At 34.5% G+C, this 12,767-nt stretch overlaps 1 long non-coding RNA gene across 2 annotated transcripts in view; it reads left to right on the top strand.

Annotated features, from left to right (window-relative positions):
• LOC119065484 (uncharacterized) overlaps positions 1 to 3,684 on the top strand; it is a 53,521-nt gene extending 49,837 nt beyond the window's left edge. For both annotated transcript variants that reach the window (XR_008390783.1, XR_005085602.2), the window contains one exon: positions 3,221 to 3,684. This is a non-coding gene — a long non-coding RNA (uncharacterized LOC119065484). The remainder of the gene's footprint in view (positions 1 to 3,220) is intronic.
• The last annotated feature ends 9,083 nt before the right edge of the window (positions 3,685 to 12,767 follow it).

Raw genomic sequence — 12,767 nt, 5'->3', positions numbered from 1 at the left:
ATTTGGCTTCAGCAATCCAACAGCTCAAAATAAGGGTTTCTCTGTGATATTATTTCCTCCTCAAATGTTAATTTAAGAAATTTATGCTTCAGAAGAATTAATGGCCCAATCCTGCAGTCAGTCTGCATTTCTGAATGTCATTAAACTCAATAAATTCTGAAAAAAAATGTAAAGAATAAAGCCTTTTTTTGTTTGACTGCAATTTTACTGTGTAGTAACATACGATCGAGTTACTCACTTAAAATTGTTGGTGGGTGATGTGCACCTTTTAAATGGCAGCTGAATTTGTACAAAACATCTTCATTGCTGGGAACACAGTGTGGACAGCATGAAAACAAAGTAATAAAAATTCATTTCATGTACTAGGCTACTTAGACTTAATACCTGTCATATTTACAGACTGCAAAACTCAGTGAATTGCCAAGACACAATTCCTGGCAATGAAGACATTTCACAAAAGACTGTCTTCTCAGATATTATTTCAAAAGAGATTTTTAGTGTGTGTGTATGTGAAAATATATAAAATATATAAATATAAATACAAAAATATAAAATGTATATAATTAGAAAATTGTAAATGATGCAGATAATGCAATTCTTCATTATAAATGCAGTGTTTCAGATGGACTGTTAATAGTCTTGTCTCATTTAACTTTTACATTTTTCTCATCTATTGAGTACGTAATGTCAAATTGCTTTCTACTATACTACGTGTGTATTTTCCCTCTGATTCCAGATTTCCTCAAACCTATGATTTTTGGAGACTTTCTGTGGGATAATATATTTTCCTCTGAATTTCTAATGTTTTTATCATTTTTTGGTAGGCTTAAAGTTTCAGGAAGCCAACATTTGATTCATTAATCTTTTTCCCTGTGGGCTCTTCTAAACCTGTATCATCTAAAACAAAAGATATACCTGTAAACAGCATTGTGATTCACTTGTTAGAATCTGCACTTTGCATGGAGGAACATGCAAATGTACTGAGGTACTGAGAAACCATGTGCCTCATTCATGGTTATGCACTAAGTTGTAGACACTAGAGCTGGGGCACTGTTTTGGTGCCTGGTTCATGATCAGGCTGCTCCCCTACTGTGCTCTTTGTGTTGAATTATCTCCAATAACATTTTATAGTTGCCTTATTTGTTAAGCACTCTTCCTGAGAAATATGAGGTCTGTCCAGAAGGTATCCAGCCATGTACTATGAAAAATAGAGACATTTATCGAAGAAGATACAATACAAGAAATATTGTACACAGGACAATGATGCCTCAGTCCCCTTCAAAGTAAGCACCTTGGGACCTCACACAGGTCTCCCAATTGCCATCAGCTTCCCTGCCATATTTTCCTGAATCTTATCAATGGTCTGAAATCTCTTCCTTTTCAAAGGTGATTTTACTCTTAGGAAAATCAAGAAGTCTCAGGGCACCAAATCTGGTCTGTAGGGGGCTGAGTCACCTGAGTGATTGGATATCTCACCAAAAAACCCTGCACAAGATGTGATACATGATTGGAGAGTGTTGTGATGAAGCTGCCAATCACCGATTGCCCATAGCTGTGGCCTTCTGAATTATCTGAATAGTTTCCATGCAGGAATGTTCAAACTTAATTTGATGCAGATTCGTTGCTCTACTCACTCAGTTATTTTGAATGCAATGGCTACATGGTACATAAACTCACTCAACAGCGTCTGCTGCCCCCACTGACTAATACAGTGAAGTCATCATTGTTCATGCATGCATATTCCAGCCCACTTTTCTTGACTGCCAGATTACATCAATGTTGTACAAACTGTTCTTATGTTCACAAAGCCTGGCCCTTTTCTGGACAGACCTCATATACTTTACTTTATCCAAGTTTCAATCCACTTCCTTTGATATCTGAACTGGTGGGTAGCTTTTCTTTGAGACACTTATTTCTTTCAGCTCTTCCTTCCTATTTCTCAGTCTTTTTAGCTCCTCTATATTTTAGAGGCTTATTTTTACAATAACATTTTCTTCTATTGAGTGGGAACACTATGGTTGAGAGAAAAACTGAGAACTAAAAGTTCAATAACAATTAAGTTTCATTCTGGACTCTCCAATTTATTTGCTGGAATGTAAACCTGATCACCTAAGCTCTTTGAACCTGCCGTCCTAATCTATAAAGTGATATTATTTTTCCACCTTTTTTCACATGTTTCATGTGAGAAATGACATACAAAATAAATTTTAAAGCACTGAGTATTAAGAAAGAGTCACAAGAAAACTGAGCCACCAAGAATTGAAGGAAAAGACCGGTTTGTCATAGATAGCTAAGCCATAGACCACCAACTTCTGCTGCGTGATAACAAGGAAACTCAGATCAGTGGGAATCCACCCACAGTTCCCTTAATTCTTTGTAGCTATTACAGTTGACCCTTGGAAAACATGGATTTAAACTGAACTCATTCACTTATACATGGATTGTTTTCAATAAATATATAGTCTGTTTTCCCTATTGCTGTGTTTCACATGCATGGATTCAGTCAAGTGTAGATTGAAAACAGAATTTTCCATCCATGGTTGGGAATCCATAGATGGAAAGGATGGAGTGTGTGCAGTGCCCTAGGCCATTATGTATAAGGGGCTAGAGCATCCATGAGATGAATATTTGCAGAGAGTGGGGTCCTGGAACCGACCCCCTATGGTTACTGACAGACAACTTAAGTTTGGGGGAATCAAAGCTATATGTGGATTTTCTACCTCCCTAGCCTCTGCTTTGTTCAATCATCAGCTGCAGGTTAAGCTGCCTTTCCCACGACTTTTTCTCCCTTAAAACTGGCTAAATGAGTCTTTTTTATTTGTTGGCTGAATTGATTTTTATTATTCTTGGATTGAGTCACCACTAAATAATGGTTTGAGCCTCAATTATGGGCTGAATTTCAACTGATTTATGGTTCTGGAGAAATTAACTTTTCTAAACTTTTATTATTAAATAAAGATAATAATCATTCATTTTGCGATGATAAAATAATATATATTTTTGCAGTGGTTAGCATTGTGCCTTGAAGGTGGTAGTATTGTCAGTTATTATTTTCCTTGTTCTGTTATGAACAAGGATACTAATAAAGGTATCCTTATATTTCATGATTTAATTGTTAAACTAACTACCTAGTACGTCTCTAACACTGGCAGATGTATAACACATTTTTCAAAATTGCCTATATATGTATTTAATAGAAATGTTTTAACATTTCTTACAGTCAGTCCTGTACTTCAGTCTGGAAGCCATCATGACACTGAGCTACAATCAAATAAGGAATTGAGTTTCTGGATTTCTCTCTCTAGCACAGTGATTTTGTTGCTGGCTATGTTTTGGTCATGATTTGTTTTGTCTTTTGGTGGTTGAATTCTTGCCCTTAGACTCCAATTTCTTTTAAGAGACTGTGGTGGTGTAGTCAGACCCAAGTATATGATGGTCATTGTTACATCCAAAAATGGCAAAAGATGTTAGCTGACCCTGTAGGGGAAAAATATATAAAGCTAAACTCTCCACATAATGTCTAATATTTTTATATCAATGTTACAGCTAAATGTTAAGTAGGGCAGAATGACAGATTACTAGAATTTGTCGTATTTTAGTATTTTTTCTAAGGAAAATTTTTCATTGACCTTTGAAGGAGAGGCATCTTCTCATTTCAATAAAATCCTGAATGAGTATAATTAAAAATTGTTACACATGGTAATTGCCATTCTGTGACATAAAATAAACTCCACTGCTTCTATTTGGATCTTCTCCACTGGTTTGATATGATAATGATGATGATAAAATATTTGGGCGGGGTAGGTTAGAGAATCTGCACTCTACTTGAGTGAGGGGCTAGAGTCCTGGGCTTGATTTTATTTCCAAATAGCCAACTAAACTAAACAAGCAATTAGCCTAACAAGACCTTCTTTTCCTCACCTGCAATGTGAGTGGATTATATGTTCTCCGGATTCCTCCCAGAGATATAGTTCTGTGATTTTGTTAGGTATTTGGTGACTCCAGTTTCAGTCTTAACCTGCTTGTGTAAACTCAGAAATGACCACAATCTTTTTACCACACTGTATACTAATTTAAAATGGGCATGCTAGAATTATGAGGAAGAGCAGTGTGACGAAAGAGTAGTGGATAGTTTTTCTAAAAAATACGTATTATTAAGACTTAAACCAGCAGGTGGACACAGTACAAACACCATCAGACTAAGCAACATATTTTTTGGCTTAAAGTCCATGGTGGTTTAATATCATAATAAACTCAAAAAGCTAATTAAGCACAGTTCTAAGAAAGAAGTTGAAGCTGATAAGACAAGATAGCCATATCAGTATTTGATCTTTAAGTTCTTACCAATAATCAAATCAACCCAGACTGATGGGAATAAACACATCAGATCATTGAAGTTCTGCACTTTCAGAAATTACCTATTTCAGTAGGTAATCACCTACTGAAATAGGTGTTTCAGTAGAGATCGCTCCAGCCAAAGAAATATGACTTCATCTTTACATTTTCAGTTCATGTCCCTACATTGAGATATCTCTGAAGAGAGCTGCTATGTACCACAAAGATTCGAGATTGTTCAGGAGAGAATCCTTATCTAGGATCTTTGTTATGCCCCAGAGAAACTGTTCAAGTGCCTACCAAACTCACTGACATAGAGAATCTTTTTTTTGCATAGAATTACTAATTTGGAACACAGTTAAGATCGAAGTGCATTGTGCTGGGTACGATGAGGAAAGCAGTATATTTTCTAATACATAAGCTACCTGGTTTGTTGAGTCACAGTCTGTGCTTTCCTGATAAAAAGTGAATCTTATAATATTCTTGACTGCTCAAGTAGTTAATATATTACACTTTCTGTAAATTTAAAAAAAATAGCCTTACTGAAATTTTCTTTACACATGCACATTGTATAAAATAGTATTATTTTGGTCAAATTACATGTAATTCAGTCTCAAAAATCCCAATGAAAATGCTATGGCACTTATATTTTAAATGTATGACATGAGATTCACAGTATAAAGAATTCAGTCTATCAGTCATTCAACACATATTTATTTAAGTGCACTCAGTGTTCTAAAGAATGGTGAAGATAAAACCCCTGAGCTCAAGAAACTTACATACTAGTGAGAACCAGTCCAATAAATATCAATTGTACAGTGGAGTCACAATTGTTAGAACACATGTGTGACGGGCTAACAATTGTTAGTAAAGAACAGTCCCAGGCTTTCCTTACCTGTTTATAACAGAGACAATTCTGGCTCCGTTCACCTGTTTCTTTCTTCTCTATGGGAAGCCTGCTTGTCCAATGAGCTCTTGAGTTTTTGAGACAAAACAATGTGAGAAAGGAGGTAGGGGAGGAGGACAAAACAGGGTTACAACGCCAAAACCCAGAAGAGTTATTTTTGGAGGAAAACAGCTACAGTTTACAGGTCAATACCCTAGGGTTAGGAAGAAAGGAGATTTGTATGTGTTGCTCGGAGACTGTGCATTTTCTAAAGGTGTCTGGGGAAAAAGTACTGATTTTTTTTAAATATTACTTTTGAATACATGTATTCTTTTAAGTGCTGTACTTTTTTGGAATTGAATCAGGCAGGTCATAATAATCCTTTATAGTATTTATTGGTAATATCAAGTAAGCATTATTGAATATAATTGAAGCCCAAGAAGCAGCACATTCCATAGTGCTTGTGGTATTAGGAACTTTCTAGATATAAAAATGTGTCAGCTGAACCCCAAGGGATGAGTATAAGCCAATCAACATAGTGGCAGGATTGGGCATGGTAGCGGGGATTCTGGGAAAGAGTTATCTTATCAAAGAAGGAAAAACGAAAAAGGCTGGAAACAGAGAGAGCAATAATATAAAAAATATAATTACTGAATTGATGGGCTTTGGCGGATTTTTCAGGTTTTAAATACTTATACATAAAGTTTTGTCACGATAAAAATGCTTCGATAATCATATGTACACCTGGCTGGTGTAGCTCAGTGGACTGAGTGCGGGCCTGGGAACCAAGTAACCACGGTTTGATTCCCAGTCAGGGCACATGCCTGGGTTGCAAGCCAGTTCCCAGCAGGGGATGCAAGAGAGGCAACCATACATTGATATTTCTCTCCCTCTCTCTTTCCCTTCCCCTCTATAGATAAATAAATAACATCTTTTTAAAAAATCATATGTACATATTGAGTTTCCTTATAGGATAGTTTTTCTAATAGTGCATAAAGAACAAAGGACAATAGTGCAATGGTATACAAAGAACACGTATACCATTTTTGTCAATCATGTATCATCAGTTCAAAGAGAGTTCCAGACACATACTATGTATGTTTTCATACATATTGCTAGATAAACAAATAAAGATCAACAGGTTGGAAGGCAGAGAAACCACAAAGTAGCATTGAAGACAGAAATATTGGGAAAATTTTGAAAATGTTTCAAAGCATTATTCATGGAACTTTATCAGCAGCTGGGTGGAAAAAGGAAGAACAGAAGAAAATTCTGAACATTTTTCTTATGAGTTAAGTATGTATACATTTAACTTCTAAATTAATTCATAATCTACTCATAAAAAGAACATGCATTTTTTCATCAAGACGGATGTTTACAAGCTGAAGATATTTATATAACCAGCATTCAGGTAAGTAACACATGACGTCTAACCCACTGACTTCCAAAGTGGATATTATTCATACGAATGGAATCAATATAAATGGAAAGTCTTCATGGAGCAGTTGTATTAGTTGATTCCAATGTTGAGTAGTCTTTTAGGTGGTATGAACATATCACAATGCTTCCATCATTCTACTGTTGCTGGCCGTTTGATTATTTCAAATAGTACTGCAAATTGTTGTCTAGTATGTCTGCTATGAATTTGTAGTAACTGTCTCTTGGTGAACAAATGCAGACATTTCTTTTGGGTATAAACTTTGGAATTGAATTTCTGGGTCCTGGGGTATTCATGTATTTAAGTTAAGTAGATACTGACAAAAGATTTTTGCCAGGAACTTGTGCCAATTTACCCTTCCATTTGGAGTGTAGGAGAGTTCCCCGGTAAATATGCATCTTCATTAATACTTGGTATTTTTTGCCTTTTTCACCCCAACATTATTATAGATGTATTATAGTACATCTATATTTTACTTTGTTATTTCGAGTTTTAGTTTAGTGTTTATATAATTACTTGCCACTTGACTATCTTTTTTTTAAGTGCCTGTTGAAATTTTGCCATTTTCTACTAAGTTGCTTATCTTTTCTTATTGGTTTCTAAGATTTTAAGAATATAATCTATAAAAATTCCTTTACTGATATATGCATTGTGAATATATTCTCTCATTTATCAGTGACCTTTTTAGGCTCTTAATGGTGAAGCTTGATTTTAAAATGTTTTTATTTCGGTCTAATTTAATGATTCTCATGTATTTTTGGTTACCATCATAACCATTTTAAATCTACACTTTATAGTGTGAAGTACATTCATAATATTGTGAAAGAGCACTCCAAAACTTTTGTTGTATTGAATTTTAATCAACATGCAGCATTATTTTACTTTTAGGTGCGCAACCTAATGATTGGATTATTGTATGCATTGCAAAATGATCTCATTGGTTTTCTGTCTGAATTTTCTTGTCTCCCCCTACTCTAAAGTTGGAAAGGTCTCCCAAAACAATGATATTATCAGCCTTCAAACTGCAGGATCATCATAAACAGGTTTGACCCCTTATAGATCATCTCCTTTTTAACTAAATGCTCCTAACTACAGCCATGCTTCTCTAACCATTGTGATTTTGTTACTGGCTATTTTGGGGAGAGTCAGCTAACAACTGAATTAATCACCTTAGACTTCGTCTTCTCTTTCTTTCTATTTAGACACCAGAATTCTTTGTGGTCTTACATATTTTTAGATAAATTTAAATATTTTAAAAACAAGCATCAAGTAAAGATACATAAGCCCATTGAGCAAAAACCACAAAGAAAAATTTTCCCTCCACTCTACAAGATCATAGCAAGTCCACTTCAGTTTGGCTGATGAAAGAGTGTTCTTCTAACACATGGAATATCCAGTCTCTTTATGAATAAATACATGATCTGAAATTCATGCTTCTTAGTCTCTGTAACTGACTACAAGAAAACTAAAGAAACTGAAAGAAATGAGAAAGAAGCTACTGGGAGGTACCTTGCTCTATGAGGGTCTTTCATTGTAACATTTTCATTTTCTCTTAGTGGAATTTAGTTGTAATCATAATTTCCAATTTCTGGAACCCCTTTCACTTTGATCTGATCTTATAATAAGTAGGACTAAAATATTTTCTGTCTATTGAGGTATACCTATAATAGTCACTACTGAAGCTTTCCAATGATACCAAAAAAATTGATTAAGATTTAAGAGATTCTTCCATAGGGTTTTTAAGGTTAGGTGCCTGTTAGTTACCAGGTCTCCCTGCTTATAAAGGCCACATAAGTTGTCAAAATATTTGTTTTTTTCTTCTGTACATTTTGGTTATATATATACCTTAACTCTTAAAATCATCAATTTCAAAGATTTTATAAAATTGAATGCATTTTTATTCATCTTAGAATCCATTTGACTCACCATAGTCAATTCCTTTTTTAAAACCATGTGAAATTGAGATATTTACTCATATCATATCAATATCAAGAATAGTTTTATTTTTTATTTAGTGTAATAATTCACATGAACAAAACACTGTAATATTACCATTGATTAATTTTCTTTAGAGTTCTCACACATTTCCTTAGAAGTGTTAACATTTTATGTGTAAAAAGCTTTTATTATAAATAATTCTGATATACTTTTCTACCAAAAGAAGAGAAGAGAATTACATTCCTAATAGAATATGTATCCTGTGACGGAGTAGGTATCTTCTGAAAGCTAAATAAATAAAAAGTAACACCTTATATTTACCTTGCTGGGGGTGAATGAACAAAGTGACAGAGAAATAAATTATTTTCCTGCCACCTAAGTACAGAGTCAACCTTCTTTAATAAGGTGATGAAGCGACAGAACAATACTTTATTTGTTTTTCACCTTTAGTATGGCAGAATCGCATCTCCAGGGAGGTTAGTGTTCAACTCTAGATTTATAATAAACATCATGTCATTGCTTTGTGTTTCAATCCATATATTCACTCCACAGCTATTTGTTTAGTTCCTACTTAAATATTATGTATTCAAAATACTTAGGACCAAATTATAAGACTTTATGATCAATTATAAATATCTAGAGATATGTTATGTTAAAGCCACAACACACTGTTATTATACATATTTATGCAAGACAAGCAGATTTTGTTTATTTTTTAATTTTTTTAAAAACATGATTCTAAAAAGATACATTTTCTGTATTTGTTATTATTTTCACATTGCTATACCTGCCTGTGGTTTTTTCATTGTTATTTTTTAATGTTTCTTAAAGTGTTTTTTTTATTGTGATGAAATACATGTAACAAAATTTACCATTTAAGCCAATGTGTCACTTAGTGGCATTAAGTACATTCACATTGTTGTGCAACCGTATCACCACTCTTCAAAACTTCTTTCTCTCTGAAACTGAAACTTCACACTCACTACATAATAATTCCTCATGTTCTCCTCCTTCCCAGTCTCTGGCAACCACCATTCTACACTCTTTGTCTCTGTGAATTTAAGTAATCTAGGTACCTCAGCTAGTGAAATTATAAAATATTTTCTTGTTTATGATTGACTCTTCTTAGCATGATGGGTGAATGTCAAGCCTCATTCACGTTGCAACATGTCTCAGACTTTTTAAATTTTTAATAATTTTATTTAGTTATTTTTCAAGTACAGTTTTTTGCCTATTTCTGCCATCCCAGCCCCCCCCGTGCTCCCCACCTCCCTCCCATTTCCACCCCCCTTAGTTCTCGTCCCTGTGTCCTTCATATTTGTTCCTCCAAATCCCTCCCCCTTTTTCCCCCTTAAATTCCCTTCCCCCTCTGGTCGCTGCCCACTTGTTCTCTATTTCAGTGTCTTTGTTTTTATTCTGTTTGCTTGTTTGTTTTGTTGTTTAGCTTCCTGTTAAAGGTGAGATCATATGGTGCTTTTAACACCTGGCCTATTTCACTCAGCATAATGCTTTCCAGTTCCATCCATGTTGTTGCAAAGGGTAGTAGCTCCTTCTTTCTCTCTTCTGCATAGAATTCCATTGTGTATATGTACCACAATTTTTTGATCCATTCATTTACTGATGGGCACCTAGGTTGCTTCCAACTCTTGGCTATTTAAATTGTGTGTTCATGGATTGGAAGAATTAACATCATCGAAATGTCCATATTACCCAAAGCAATATACAGATTCAATGCAATACCTATTAAAGTACCAATGGCATATTTCACAGACATAGAACAAACCCTTCAAAATTTATATGGAAACATAAATAACCCCAAATAGCAGCTGCACTTTTGAGAAAGAAGAACAAAGTAGGAGGGATCACAATATCTGATATCAAACTGTATTACAAGGCCACTGTAATCAAAACAGCCTGGTACTGGCATAAAAACAGGCACATAGACCAGTGGAACAGAACAGACAGCCCAGAAATAAACCCAACTCTCTACAGTCAATTAATATTTGACAAAGGGGGCAGTAACATAAAATAGAGTAAAGATAGCCTCTTCAACAAATGGTGTTGGGAGAACTGGACAGCTACGTGCAAAAAAATGAAACTTGAGCACAAACTTACACCATACACCAAAATAAATTCAAGGTGGATAAAAGACTTAAATATAAGTTGTGACACCATTAAAGTCCTAGAGGAGAACATCAGCAAGAAAATCTCAGACTTTCTTTTCCAGGCTGAGTAACATTCCATTATAGGTATGTTCACTCAGTTACCCACTGATGACACTGTGTTGCTTCTGCCTTTTGGCTATTGGGGATAAGCTCATGCAAAGACAGGTATATGACTATCTCATTGAATCTCTGTCATTTTTTGTGTGTATACTCAGAAGCAAGATTGTAAGATAATACTATAATTTTATGCTTAATTTTTTACAGCTTGAAATATCATTGACATATAACATTGTGTAAGTTTAAGGTGTACAGTGTGTTGATTTGATACATTTATTTATCACATTATTATTACCACCATAGTATTACTTAACACCTTCATTACATCACATCCTTATCACTTCTTTTTGTGATGGGGACCTTTAAGATCTACTCTCTTAGCAAGTTGTAAGTGTTTAGTACAGTATTATTAACTCCTGTAGCCCCCTTATTTGAGAAAGGAACATCCCAACTCCCCTAATGGATACCTGAAACTACAGATAGTATTGAACCCTATATAGTCTGTTTTTTTCTACATTTACATACCTGTGATAAAGTTTAATTTATAAATTAAGCACAGTAAGAGATGAACAACAATAACTAATATAAAATAGAACAGTTATTACAGTATACTATAATAAAAGTTGTGTGAATGTGGTCTTTTCCAAAATAGCTTATTGTTCTGTACTCACCTTTCTTTTGGTGATAATGTACAATGTCCACATGATGAGGTGAAGTGAAGTGAGTGACATAGGCATTGTGACATAGCATGGGCTAAGGGGTTACTTAAACACAAGTACCTTGAGCACTGAGAGACTATGAAAGTCGACCTAATAATCGAGACTGTTCCTAGGTGACCAACGAGCAGGAGGCATATACAGTATGGATACTCTGGACAAAGAGATGATTCATATCCCAGGCAGGATGGATCAGGCAGAAATGAGATTTCATTCTGTTGCTCAGAAAGAGCACACTATAAAACTATGAGTTGTGTACTCTGGAATTTTCTATTCCAGAATAGAGGAAAGGAGTTCCCTCCTCTCTTTTTGACCTTGGGCAACCATTAATGTGTTATCTATATTAGTAATTTTCTAATTTCAAGAATATTGCATTACTTTGATAAAATAGCACATAATTTGTTAGAATGGACTTTTTTTCACTTGGCCTAATTTCCTGGAGATTCATCCAAGTTCTGGTATATATATTAATAGTTTCTTTTCATTGCTGAATAATATTCCTTGATGTAGATATACTAAAGTTTATTAAGCTATTCACCCTTTGGAAGGCATTTAAATTATTTGCAGTTTGGGACTATTATAAATAGAGCTTCTATGAATATTTGTGGGTAGGTTCTGTGAACATAATATTTTGTTTTGCTGGGATGAATGCCCATGAGTGAAATTGCTAGATTTTGGACAGTTGCATTTTTAGATTTATAAAAAACTGTCAAACTTTCTCCAGAATTATTTGCACCATTTTACATTCCCATAAATAATGTCCTAATGAGTCAGTTTCTCTGCATCTTCACTGTCATTTTGTGTTGCCATTGCATTTTATTATAATAAATGTGTAGTGATACCTGGGTTTTAATTTGCACATTCTTAAGGCTAATAGAGTAAAACATATTTTTATGAGCTTATTTGCCAGTTGAATGTGCACTTTGGTGAAACGTCTGTTCATGTTTGTGGTTTATTTTGATTTGTATTCCTTTTTTAAAACAAGTATTGAATTTTGAAAGTTATTTACAAAGTGGGACCCAAAAACCCAACATTTATTTGTAAAAATTGTGCATTTATTCTTACATGTTTAAACATCAGTCACCTTCAAAGTACTCTCGATTGGATGCAACACACCTATTGAGACATTTTTTCCACTGCTCAGAACAGGTTTGAACTTGTCTATTTTGAAGCCCTTCAGTGCTTCTGTCATTTTTTGTTTCACCTTTTACACATCAGCAAAACGTTTCCCT

This window comes from Artibeus jamaicensis, unplaced genomic scaffold, assembly GCF_021234435.1.
Source record: "Artibeus jamaicensis isolate MK-2021 breed Jamaican fruit bat unplaced genomic scaffold, CSHL_Jam_final scaffold_916, whole genome shotgun sequence".
Lineage (NCBI taxonomy): Eukaryota > Metazoa > Chordata > Mammalia > Chiroptera > Phyllostomidae > Artibeus > Artibeus jamaicensis.
This window is presented reverse-complemented; position numbering and strand designations above follow the sequence as displayed.